The sequence below is a fragment of the Citrus clementina genome, unplaced genomic scaffold (assembly GCF_000493195.1).
Source record: "Citrus clementina cultivar Clemenules unplaced genomic scaffold, Citrus_clementina_v1.0 scaffold_5, whole genome shotgun sequence".
NCBI classification, from domain to species: domain Eukaryota; kingdom Viridiplantae; phylum Streptophyta; class Magnoliopsida; order Sapindales; family Rutaceae; genus Citrus; species Citrus x clementina.
In genome coordinates this window covers 20,761,015-20,775,052 of record NW_006262201.1, presented here as the reverse complement: position 1 = coordinate 20,775,052, position 14,038 = coordinate 20,761,015, and positions in this window count along the sequence as shown.

Genomic DNA, 14,038 nt, shown 5'->3' with positions numbered 1-14,038 from the left:
AACCACCTCCATGAGCATATCCAAGACTTTGAAGTATCTCGGGCTAAATTTAAAAAATAAATTATATTGTAAAATGAACATAAAATTTCATAAGTAGAAAAATAAAATAAAATACACCTAATAAGAGGAGAAAATTAGAAGTCTTACCCCAAACAATATTTATAGTAAACAAAATAGTTACATAAAAAAGTTGAAAATAAAAATGTAATTCAAAACAAAAACGCTACTAAAATTATACTTTTCGTGGCTTCAAACAATGGAACTCATCAATTATAGAATCTGAATCAATAGTATCTACAATTTCTCTTTCAGCATAGACAACCATACAATATGAAATAAACTCATTTTCCATGTTATTGCAAAGTGATGTCTTGATAAGACTCATTGCTGAAAATCCACACTCTGTTGTGGCTGTAGAAATTGGAAGAGTCAACATTAGACGAATTAGTCTATCAATCAAGAAATAGTGTTGCAGCTTCTTTGTTTCAATTAATCGTCGACATAACTCAGAAAGTTAAGTAACTTTTTGAAAAAAGGGAATAGAAAGCACATCAAACTTATAATGTTCCAATTCTCTTCTCAAAGCAATAATCTCATTTGTAGTGAAATCATGAAGATAAAATTTCTCAGCAAGACAACAAATAGGATCTGTATCAAATAATTTAAACCCATCGATTGGATCCAAAGTCGAGCATAGAGTAAGAAGTTCCAGCGTTCGCTCTAGGAACCTACTATTTATATCTGTCAATTGAAAATTTATTACAGCATTAAATATATCAAAGTGATAAGAATGCTCAACTGTAACATAATCTTTTTGTTTACAAGAACATCGTGTACCTTCCATATAACAAACACTAATATCAAGCACAATAATGTCATGCTTTCCACAAAATGATACCACAGTTCTAATAAAATCATCCCAACCATTGTCTCGAAATTCTTGCAAAAGCCTTATTAGTACTTGTTTGTTTTGTAGTGGTTGGCAAAGAATATTAGATATTCCAAGAGCTCTATCTAACGAAAGCAAAATAAACACAAACTCAAAGGATTTCATCTCTCTATACGCACCTTTAGCTTCTCCACACAAATCTCAACTAGATCCATCATCAAACATCTTTCTTAAAACTTCAAGGTTGCACTAAACATCTTAATAAGCCTACTAACTGAAGTAAAATATAAGCTCCAACGAGTATTCAAAGCATTTAAGATGTCTAAAGATTTTGTTTTGTAGTGGTTGGCAAAGAATATTAGATATTCCAAGAGCTCTATCTAACGAAAGCAAAATAAACACAAACTCAAAGGATTTCATCTCTCTATACGCACCTTTAGCTTCTCCACACAAATCTGGACTAGATCCATCATCAAACATCTTTCTTAAAACTTCAGGGGTTGCACTAAACATCTTAATAAGCCTACTAACTGAAGTAAAATATAAGCTCCAACGAGTATCTCCAGGCCTTTGTAAAGTTTGGACTTGATTAGCGCTTGTACTAGTCTCAAGCTCCTTTGAAGCTATCAATCCTATAATTTCTTTTTCTTTAGCAGCTTTTAATTTAGAATAACGTTTGAAAGAATCATTAACAAAGTTGACAATAGAACTCAACTTAGTAAAAAAATAACCATACATCATGCACTTTTTTAGATACTGCAACTAATACAAGTTGTAGTCGATGAGTAAAGCAATGTACATAATAGACAAATGGACAATCATTAAGAAATAAAAATTGTAATCCATTCCACTCTCTCGACATATTACTAGCACCATCATGCCCTTGACCTCTTAAATTTTCAACTAAAAGATTATACCGAGCAAGAACATTACATATCTCATTTTTTAGAGTTGAGGCCTTTATGTCATCAACATTCACAACTTCAAAGAAACGTTCTCTAATAAACCCATCACAATCAACATATCTCAAAATAATAGCCATTTTCTTTTTGTGAGATTCATCAAGTGCCTAATCAACAAAAATACAAAATTTAGCATCCCTAATTTCCACCCGAATTTTGTGTTGCACTTTATTAGCAAGAATATTCAATAACTCGTTTTGAATCTTAGGTGCTATGTATTGGGCATTCTTAGAAGCATTCTCTAACACAACTTCATTAATCTCCTCATTCATCGTTGCTAATAACTTGATTAATTCCATAAAATTTTGACGATTAAGAGAATTAACCGACTCATCATGACCTCTAAAAGCACAAGCTTATTACGCTAACCACTAGATAGCTATTATTGAGGTTTTTAACCGCAATCTATTCTCTAAAACTTGTTGTGAAGAGTATGCATTCATTCTTTTATCAATATGTCTAGATGGATCCTTTAAATTGCTCCATTTTACCATGGCAGCATTGGGAAAAGAATTATGACTCTGTTCATGTAGAGTAAAATGACATTTTTTGCCACAAGAAACATATTTCCAATGTTTACAACCATCAACAATAAATGCATCATACTTAATTAATGTATCATAAAAAAGAAAGTACGAAAAAAAATGTTTTGTCTTTTAATATGGAATACTCAAGCTAAGGAAATTTTAAGGACCAAGACAATTAAAATTGTCGATTTTACATACCATGTTTAGTCAATGGGTACTTTTGTGGCTCGAGTTGAAATGGTCTCATATCTATGTACGCCATCCGCACATCTTCCTGTCTATCAATGTGATAAGTTTTGATTATCATACGTAATCCAGGATCACGTTCTAAATAAGGGGTTTCAATAGTCAATGAAATATTGACTTTCTCAAATTTAGCTCTTTGAGAAGTAGGAGAACTTGAGCAGGCATCGATATTGCATGGAGAACTTACCTCATTTGATGATTGACCACCATCTACTTTGGCAAAGAATGAAAGGAGAATTTTTCTTGGCTTTGATTTGTGGGACATTATCACCTTTGATAACATGAAATTTTATAAGAATTGATAAATTAATTAACAATTAGCATGCTTAAATAAAATAAACAATTAAGACTTGTTCATCTTTTCAATTTTAAAAAGATAAAATGACAACAATAAATATTTACTTAAAATGCTCTCTAGCAATTGTTCCAACAACAATATATATAGTTATTAAAAAAACAGAATACACACACACACACAAACGCACACACTCTAACTCCAATTGTTGAGCCAACACCTTGTGTTGTTGTGCAATTATTGAATTCAATTTGCTGGAGTTTTGCCAACTAGCTTCTAAGACACAACATTTAGAATATAAGGACAATAATTAAAATTAAAACTTTATAAAATAATGAATCAAAACAAATTATAAAGCAAATTAGCAAAACCAATCACAAAAAATAAATAGATGTTAACATATATGTTTCCATAATGTTGATTTGGATGATAATAAACAAGATTAAGAATGATTAATCTTTTAAGCTCAAATTATTTTTTATACATTTTAAATAAATCATTATTTTCACATTTTAAAGGTTTTATATTTAATGAAAAAATAATTTTATGAAATTAGTTGTTTTTCAAGTTTATGGTTTAATTGAAAGAGTTTTGAAAACTTTGAAATCAACAAGTATTGCTTGAAATTTTGGAGAAGGATTTATTTGAAAAGTATTCATAGCATTTTGGGCCATATCATAATTTAAAAAAGTTTTAGGAATAGTAAGCATTATTTAGAAATTCTGAAATTGGATCTATTTATAAAATTTATAATGTTTTGGGCAATAGTACAATTATATAAAGTTTTGGGGTCAAATTATTATTTTACAAAATAGTTCACTATAGTAGTTACTGTAGAAAACGGCGATCCGACATCTTGATAACGGCTTGCCGACATCGAACAGAACTAAAGATTAGCCTATGCACACTAACGGCGATCCGACATCTAGATAATGGCTAACCGACATTGCACAGAATTGAAAGATTAGCCTCTGGACACTAATAGCGATCCGACATATATAAAAACGGCGATCTGACATATATAAAATGGCGATCTGACAATTTGAAAATTCAGCCCAACGGTCATATTGACCAGTCAAACGATGATCTGACATCTAGTTACCGGCGATCCGACAGTGAGCAGAAAGTCAATAACGGCTAGTTTTTAGCTCTAACTATAAATAAGCTCATTCAAATCCAAACATGAAGAATTCCAATGATCATCATTGAGAAAAATATAGAGAATACAACTTTTATTGAGCTTTAAATCCTTGCATTCATCTCATTCATTCACACATTGAGCTTTCATTTGTGATCAAACACATTGTGTGAGAGAAATTCATTTGTAATCTTTTTTTGCAAAAGCAAGTTAATAAATTGTAAGTGTTGTGATACACTTGGGTTAAGAGATTAAGGATAATAGTTTGTTGTGAATGTCCATTGACACATTGGAAGTCAATTGTAAGCATTTGAAGCATTGGAGGCTTGCTTAGTGAAATCCTCAAGCCCGGTGAGCTTGGAGGCGTGGACGTAGGCGGGGATTGGCGAACCACGTAAAAATCATTGTGTTTGCTCTCTCTTCCCTTACTCCTTTATTATTGTGCTTTATTATTTTTTATTCCATTAAGGCATTATATTAAATTGTTGTGTGATTTGCTTAGCTTAATTTTTAAAATTTCAATTCACCCCCCTCTTGGGTTGCATAACTAGAATTTCAATAGCCAATAAGAAATTCAAAATAATGAATCAAAATATAATGTAGAGCAAATAAGTAAAATCCATGAAAAAAAATCAATTTATATAAGTTCTGAAAGCATACTAGTAAGAAAAGGTATAAAGCCAAAGAACTTGGAAGATCGAAAAGATGAAGAATTGTGAAGGGGACTACCAATTTTCTTTTTTAATTCTTGGCTTTTAGTGTTGTTGTTGGTGAAAGTGAAGGAAAAGTGAATTAGGTAAAAACCAAATTCTATTCATGCAACAACAACACATTATATGCCATCTTACTTATATTCTTGATTAAACTTAGGCCCATCCATTCCCTTTAAGTTTGATCCCGCCCTTAAACTTATTACACTGTTCGATTGAACTAGTTGACTCCGCTCTCTCATATATTCCCTAAGATTATACAACGGACTTAAAAAATTTATCCAAGTAACTTTTACACCAAACACAACGATATTAGGATTATTTCTACCAAAATAAACAAATCTCATGATTTTATCCACCTGCGACACAAACCAATATGGCCAAATAAATGACGGATATTAAACCCACACCACATATTATTAAAGATAAGTGGATGACAATTTTCATGATATAGACATCAATTTCACACTCTTAAAAAGATGTTGTCCTTAAATGCAAATTCATCATAGGTTCTGTTTGGAATTAAAGTACTGTAACTTTTAAACTACAACTACTGTAAAAAAAAAACGATGTAATTATGAAACAAAAGCTAATAGTATTTTGTAAATATAATTTTTAAACAATAATTTTAATAAAATTACTAAAGATATAATATATTTTTATTATACAAATCAAAGATCATATCAACGTAACTTTCAAGTTACAACAGTTAATGTTTACCGAATACTTTATTTTAAGTTACAACTGTTTAACCTCAATCCTAAATAAGGTTATAATATATTGGAGTGTATTTTTCATATACTAGAAGTATACATAACCCAGCCTCTCATTGAGTACTGCAGAATGCATATTTATAAAGGGTAAAATTATCATTTTTTGCTTCGAATCTCACTAACATTTCTACTTTTATGTGTTTAAATCCTCTAAGTTTTTATTATGTGTGTTTTATTATAATTTAAATATTTTATGTATTTTAGGGATATTTGATCATTTCATGACTGACGAGAAGTCGGATAATAAAATAGATAACACTATTCACTTATACGACACCGTTCACATATATGATATGATAATGTGACATTAATCGATGACATGTCATTGATTGATGACATAGCAGCATCCCATTGGACCAATGATATAACTTTAACTGATGATGTGACATTGACCGATAATGTGGCAAAATTCTATTGGATCGAACTGATGATGTGGCGTTGACTGATGATGTGTCAGTATATTATTGGACCAAAATGCTAATGTGGCATTAATTGATGATGTGTTTAAGCTTATCAAAACTTGCCATATGGTGCAATCTTCAACATTTGAATTATTTCATCTGAAGGCCATGATTTATTTATTGTATCTATAAATAAGGGGCTTCGCACTAATTTGATACTCCTGAATCTGTTTTTTAGCTTAATTTATATGGTTCTCTCTCCATCTTGTATTTTCTACATATTTTAATAAAATTATCATTTTACCCTTTGTTTAATTATGAGTAACTAGATTAGTTTCAAACTTAGGTTGAAGATGAAGTCTCAATATAATCTATGGGCTTAATTTAGTAAGTTTTTTTTTAATCTGTCTCTCTGATTTAAGTGATTGTTTTGACTTATCGTTGACAAACATTGTATCTTAATTAGAATCTTAACTAGATTTTGCACAGCATACCGGCTTCATAGTGAAAGATCGTTATTGTCTGACATGATGAGCACTTAGCACCATATTTATTAAAGAGAAAATTCCTCGCTAGTATTTTGTGGGTTGTCCTGACACGCTATCAACAAAGAGTGCATCTAAATTATTTAGTAGACGGTTTTGTCACGTTATTGACAGAAGGATTATTATCATCTAACATAATATACTCTTGATACCACACTTAGTGGAATATTATTCCTATCTAGAACACTGAGCGCTTGATATTATATTTATTAGAGTGAGAATTACAAGAAGTGGAAACATTCCCTCATGAGTTAATTGAAACGAAAAGGAAATATTGAGGCCGTAGTGAAATGTTGAGTGTGAATCAAGAGACTCAAGTGCTTCATTTGCACTATTTCATCTATAATTCATTCTCGCCATTTTATTTTGAATATTTAAAATAAAGAAATCGCTTCCAACCAACTCACATACACACCTAGAAAATTAACCCTACATATAATTGAATCTACCTCTTTGTGGGAGCGATACTCGTCACCATAAATTTATTTTATAATAGATTCATGCGCTTGTAAGTACAATAAAACTGCACAACAAGTTTTTAGCATCTCTACCTGGGAGATAAGTCATTTTAATTTGTGGAGTTAATTTTCTTTGTAAACATTATGTAAATAATTTTGTGTGCAAGTTTTAAGTGTGTTTCATAGTAAATGTGTAACAAAATGATAAAGTTAGTATTGTAACTTCTCATCTCTCTATTTATTTACATTAGTTTCATTTTTATTTTTTACGTGTTCTTTGCATACATGGTCGAAGGTTACAATCACCGAATTTAGAACCTATGGACCTTGAACTGAAAAAAAACTTCGCACATTAAGACACGTTGCATTACAATGTAAAATTGAGGATAAAAGTGAAATGGATTTGCAGCAACAAGCACAAGCACCACAAGAGAGGCCATTTAAGGATTACTTTAGTTTATTAGCTAATTTGAGTACATCATGCATAAAATACCCAAATGTAACTATTGGGAGTTTCGAGTTAAAACTCAGTGTGCTAAGTTGTCTCCCATCATTTTATGTCCTAGAAAATGAAGACTCATACAATCATTTGAATAATTTTCATGTTGTTTTCCAAACTTTTAAATATGAAAAATTTTCAGATGAAGATGTTAAACTTTGATTGTTTTCATTTTCTCTAAAGGTTAGAGCTTGTTCATGGTTCAATATATTACCTGCTAATAGTATCACTTCATGGGAACAATTAGTAACTAAGTTTTTAAATAAATACTTCCTAGTGCATAAAACCAATACTTTTCACAAGGAAATTTCAAAATTTACTCAAAGAGAAGATGAGCAATTTTTCAAAGCATGAAGGCGATTCAATGGCTACTTTTGAAGTGTCCACATCATGGGTATGCAAAATGGCATCAATGTCAATGTTTCGTTGAGGGACTATTGCCACTTGTTCAAGAATGGCTAATGGCAACAAGTGGAGGTGAGCTCATGAGCGCATCAAAAATTTATGATTTCTTCGAGCGACAAGCGGATAATTCCCAACAACAGCTTCAATCATTTAGGAATGTAAAAAGAATTAATGGAGTAAATGAGATCCATGCTGGCGAGTCAAGATCGAAAATCAAGGAAGTTAAAGAGATAGTTGTAGGACTTTCTTGTCAAATAGCATCATTGACGGCCACCAAGTCAGTAGAACCACAAGCTTACAACCAATTTAATTCATACCCAGATCAAGCCAATGCTATAAATATTATGGGAAAATAGTCGAACTACAACCCTTACTCCAATACGTATAATCCTGAATGGAGAAACCATCCCAACTTTTCATGGTCTTAAGGATTCCAACAGAATGGAACAGCAGCTCTAGCTCTACCTCAAGTCTCTCAATCACTATTCAGACCATATATTCATAACCAAAACCACTCACAAGTCAGACCATGGATGAGGCAATCCAAAGTCTAAAAAGTTTTTCTCATACCGCAATAGAACAACAAAATCGCACGATTGATGAGTTACAAAATAAGATGAAAGCTGGATTCAATTCATAAGCCCAATCAATTTCAAACCTTAAAAAGATGGTGGACCAACTTGCTTCTTTGGTTTAAACTTTAGCGATGACTGTTGAAAAAGACAAATTCCCAAGCCAACCAGTACCCAATTCTAAAAGAGTATATGAAGTGAGTAATAGTTAACAAAGCCATATGACCTTCTGAAAAGGCAAATAAGTTGACAACAATGTAAAAATGCTAGTGACAAAGACAACTCAAGTTGTACCCTTAGATTCTGAGGTCTCATCATAAAAGGAGAAAAAAGATAGTAGCCCATGAGAATACATCCCCAAAGCTTTTTTTTTTATTTTTTTATCTAGAAGTTAGCTAAAGTAATAAAGGAAAATTCCACATGTGAGATTATAGAAATCTTTAAACAGATACGTGTTAACATTTTTTCGCTTAATGCTATTAAACAAGTGCTCTCTTATGTCATGTTTCTCAAATACCTTTGTACTAAAAAGAGAAGCATTTATATTCATTACCTTCTGGCACACTGAACGCTTTATACCATATTTATTAAAGTGAGGATTATGATGAGTGGAAATACCCCCTCATGAATTAATTAGAACTACAAAGAAATATTGAGCCTATAGCGAAATGTTGAGTGTGAATGCAGAAACTCAAGCGCTTCATTTGCATTGTTTAATCTATAATTCATTCTTGCCATTTTATTTTGAATCCTTAAAATAAAAGAATCGCCTCCTAGTTAGATTGACACTTGTCAGCAGAAATCTATTTTATAATAGATTCGTGCGCTTGCAAGTACAATAAAATTTGCACAACACCCCCCACAAACGGAGGGATGTTCTAGCCTACTTAGGCTTTATTTTCACCCAACAATAATTGTTAATCTATATGTTTCCATAATGTTGATTTTGATTATAACAAACAAGATAAAAAATGATTAATCTTTTAAGCTCAAATTATTTTTTATAAATTTTAAATAAATCATTATTTTCACATTATAAATGTTTTATATTTAATGGAAAAATGATTTTATGAAATTAGTTATTTTTCAAGTTTATGGTTTAATTGAAAGAGTTTTACGATCTTTGATTTTAATAAATATTGTTTTGAATTTCAGATTTGTACTTATTTGAAAATATTTAAATATTTTAGGTCATTCTATAATTTCACATAATTTGGGCGATATCATAATTTCAAAAATTTTTGGGATTAACAAAGTATTATTTAGAAATTCCTAAATTGGACTTATTTGAAAAAATTCATAACATTTTTTGCCATAACATGGTTATAGAAAGTTTTGGGGTCACACAATAATTTTAGAAAATAGTTCACTGTAGCAGTTACTGTAGCAACCAGCTATCTGGATCCTGACAAACAATAGACCAAATTTGGGCAGCAAGCTTCTGGAATATAAACGGCTATCCGGATTTCATAAGCGGCATACCGGATGTTCAGAAATTCAAATTTTGGCTGTAACGGTAATATTAAGCGGCTAACTGGATGTCCATAAACAGTAAGTTGGTTATCACCAAAATGTGCATAACGGCTAGTTTTTGAGCTCAAGCTATATAAACGCAAATCCAATTCATTTTTGGCATTCTTGGCAAGCATAAACAAGTGCAAACAACATATATTGAGCTTTAATTTTGTAAATCATCATTTATTGAATCATCTTTGTTCTTTAATTTGTATATCTACTCTTTTAGAGAGTTTTTGTTGTAATTTTCAATTCCTCATCAAATTTGTGAGTGTTTAAGTGTGTGAAACACTTGAGTGAAGAGATTGTGAGATAATCTCTTTGTTGTAAAGGTTCATTGACGAGGCGTGGACGTAGGCAGGGATTGCCGAACCACGTAAAAATCCTTGAGTTTGCTTTCTCTTCCCTTACTCTTTTATTATTGTGCTTTCATTGAATTTATTGTTTTCGAATTTATTAAGACATCAGATTGGATTGTTGTGTGGTTTGATTAGGATAAGTTTTAAAAACTCAATTCACCCCCCCTCTTGGGTTGCATAACTTATATTTCAATAATAACAACTTTACTATTTCATAATAATAGGTTATATCGATATTCATCAAAGATATCTTTTTATCTCCCTATTAGTAATTTTTAGCTTTCTTATAACATCAATTGTCTCCCTAATTTAAGAATTATTATCCTTTATATTTATGACGTATTACTTACTATTTTATGGTGGTATTGTTATAAAAGGAGGTCTTTGCTCCTTATTTGTACATACTGGAGATTAAATAAAGTTCATCTCTAGATTATTGTGTCTCTTATTTCTTTTTCTCTTTCTCTTGCTATATTGTGGTGCTTTTAAAAAATAAATAATTTAACAAGTGGTTATACTATATTGCCCACATAAAAATGTAATAGGAGTAGAAATATCTATAAATAATATATTTAGTATGTTAGTTCTTTTATTATAAATATCAATGTTAAAAAAAAAAGTGAGTATTCTTTTACTATGCCAACTATATTGAAATAACATACTACTACACGAATTATTGAAGTATAATATTTCACTATATTCACTGTTAAAATATAAAAATTCATTAAGTTTACATTAATGCCGTTAGTTAAATGATGATATCACATGGATAAATCTATCTTTGCAACAAGTTTCACCCAAAATTGTAATATAACCTAAAATATGAAGCGCAAATTTGTCTTTTTACCTAACAATTTTTATTCAATTAACAATTAAAATAATTATTGACCTTTTGGGGATATTTTGGATATTATCAATAATTATTTCTTTTAATATATTTATTTATTTATTTTTTAGAAGTTATTAATTAAAGATAAAATTGGTATTTTACAAGTCAACTAATGTGTCAACTAATGGAATTAACGGAAAAGTAGTAAACAATTATTTTTTAATAATGTAATGAAATATTACACTTCAATAATTCCTATAGGGATTTAATATTTCAATATAGTTGGTATAATGAAAGGATAATAATAATATAAAAAATTACTAAAACTTTCAGACTTTGTTGTTTTGTAATTTATGAAATAGCTAATACTTCAAAATTTATTCAACTTTAGAGCTATTTTTTAAAAATTGTTTAACACCATGTGCCTTGAAGGCTTACCATTATTATTTTCGACCCTTTTTAAGATAAACACATACTTCTTTTTGTGTTAAAAAATGATCATACAAACCCTTCTAAGCACATAAACTCGTGCTTGTGTTAAAAAAATGATCATACAAACCTTCTAATGATATAAGTTTGAGGTATCCTATGTCCACTAAGGATATCTTGTATATGATTATACTCAGTGAAGGAACCAAAAATTTACTCTACAGGGGCACTTTTAAAAAATAATAATAAATACAAAACTTATATCTTTCATTCATAAAAATATACTCTGTCATCATCATTTACAACTGTCAATGTCGCATTTGCACGAGTTAATAATGTCTTTCAATAGATTTGTTATCAATATTGTCCAAAAAATTCTTTCTCAATATATATGGATTAGAGCCATTGGACTTTTATTTTCAAATTATTGAGTTGTTCAAATAATTTTATGGACAAAGAGACAGAACAATGAAATAAAAAAGGCAGATTAATAAAAATTACAAAAGCAATACTTAAACATAAAATACAAAATTAAGTATTTCCTTTTAATTAAATACGGGATAGCCGACCCAATACCACTGTTATATCTTCGTTCCTAATCATGCTGACATGGCACACTCAACCCGCTGAAGTTTTTCTATTCCGCGTGTACGTTGATTGATAGCGTTTCCTCAACACTTCAAGGAAAGTTTTCTTGACCACTTGTTAATCACAGACCAAACCGCTGTCGTTTGAATGCATGAATGAGTGCTTTTGCAGGCTTGAAGCCTGTAGGCACGTTTTAATAAATATAACTATGGACAATTTCTTGCGGGCCACACAGTTTGATGCCTTTAAGGGTGTCAAATCATGGTCGGTTGAGAGCCAATTAATTCCGTATCATATTGAGGGTGTGTTCTCTTCTTGGATTAGAAAATAAAAATAAAGAATTATTTCTACCATTATTATTGTTTCACTATTTCAAAATTTGTATAATATCAAATAACTATAAAAAAAAATATTATTTCTTTATTTTATTACTCTAACTTTGTAAAACCTTTTATTTTACTATTTTTTTTATTAAAATCATTAGCTGACTAGTTAGTTTACTAGTAAAATATCAATTTTATCATTTACGATAAAATACATAAATAGAGGTATCACATAATAGATAAAAAAAAATTATGTTATACTCTTAAATTGTTAAATAACGGTTTTAACCATAAATTTATGAATAACCTTGATTAATTATAACTATAAAAGTAGCGAGTTGACAAGAATATCCTAAATATTTTTCTAAAAATAATTTATTCTAAAAAAATTAAAGCTTATCTACATAATTAACATTTCCAATTTTAAGTTTTTTTAGGAATAAATTATCCCCTTTTTTAACTAACTAATCCAGGGATATTTTTGTCAATTCATTATTTTTATAATAAATTTATGATTATTTATAAAATTCATGATTAAAATTATTATTTAACAATTTAGGGGCGTAACAATAATTTTATGTCTATTATTTGATACCTCTATTTGTATATTTTACCATTAAAGATAAAATTGATATTTTATTAGTCAACTACCTAGTCAACTAATGTTCTTAATAAAGAAGTAGTAAAATGAAAGATTTTACAAAGTTATGATAGTAAAATAATATGGGATAATACTATTTGCAGTCATTTGATATTTTACAATTCTTGAAATAGTAAAATGATAATAATCCTTTTATTTCTATTGCGTGTATTTCCTTGTAATAATGAAATCAAGAAATAAGAAAAAAAAATGATAGGACCAATCAAATTTAGAAATGAAGAACGAAAATCCCACTCTGATGAGTCATGAGGATTGAAAATGAGATTCTATACATATAGGACACTTTAACAAAATTAAGATACTACTAAAATGTATATTTCAATACATTGAAAATTATATTATAGTTTTTTTTTGTCTGTTACCGATATCCTTACTTTATTAAATGATGATATTTTCATTACATAGTTGTTACACATACATATATATGTATGTATGTATCGTTATAGTAATATTTTCTAAAACAATAATGGAAAATTTACACCAATAGCCATAAAAATTTTGGCTTTTTTCATCTTAACCCACCAAACAAATTTCTTTCAACATTAGCCATAAAAGAACCTTTGAGACCAAAATACCCCTCTCTCTCATCTCTCCCCCGACACTCTCTTTCACCCATCTCTCCCAAACCGAAGAAACTCCCATCATCGGCAGCAACATTAGCCCTCGTTGGCGGCGGCTTCATCCCTCATCGGCGTCTGATCCACCATCTACAGCCTTCAACAAAACCTAGGTTAGCTATTTTATTTATTTTCATTAATTTAAAATGAAATTTTAGAATAATAATGTTTGTAGTTTGACAATAATGGTGGTGGTGGTGGTGGTGGTGATTGTGGTGGTTGTTATTGTTTTGGGAGTGTTTCTTTCTCAATTTGGGAGTGTTTATTCAGGACTGCTGCCCAGCGAAGGGCGCTAGC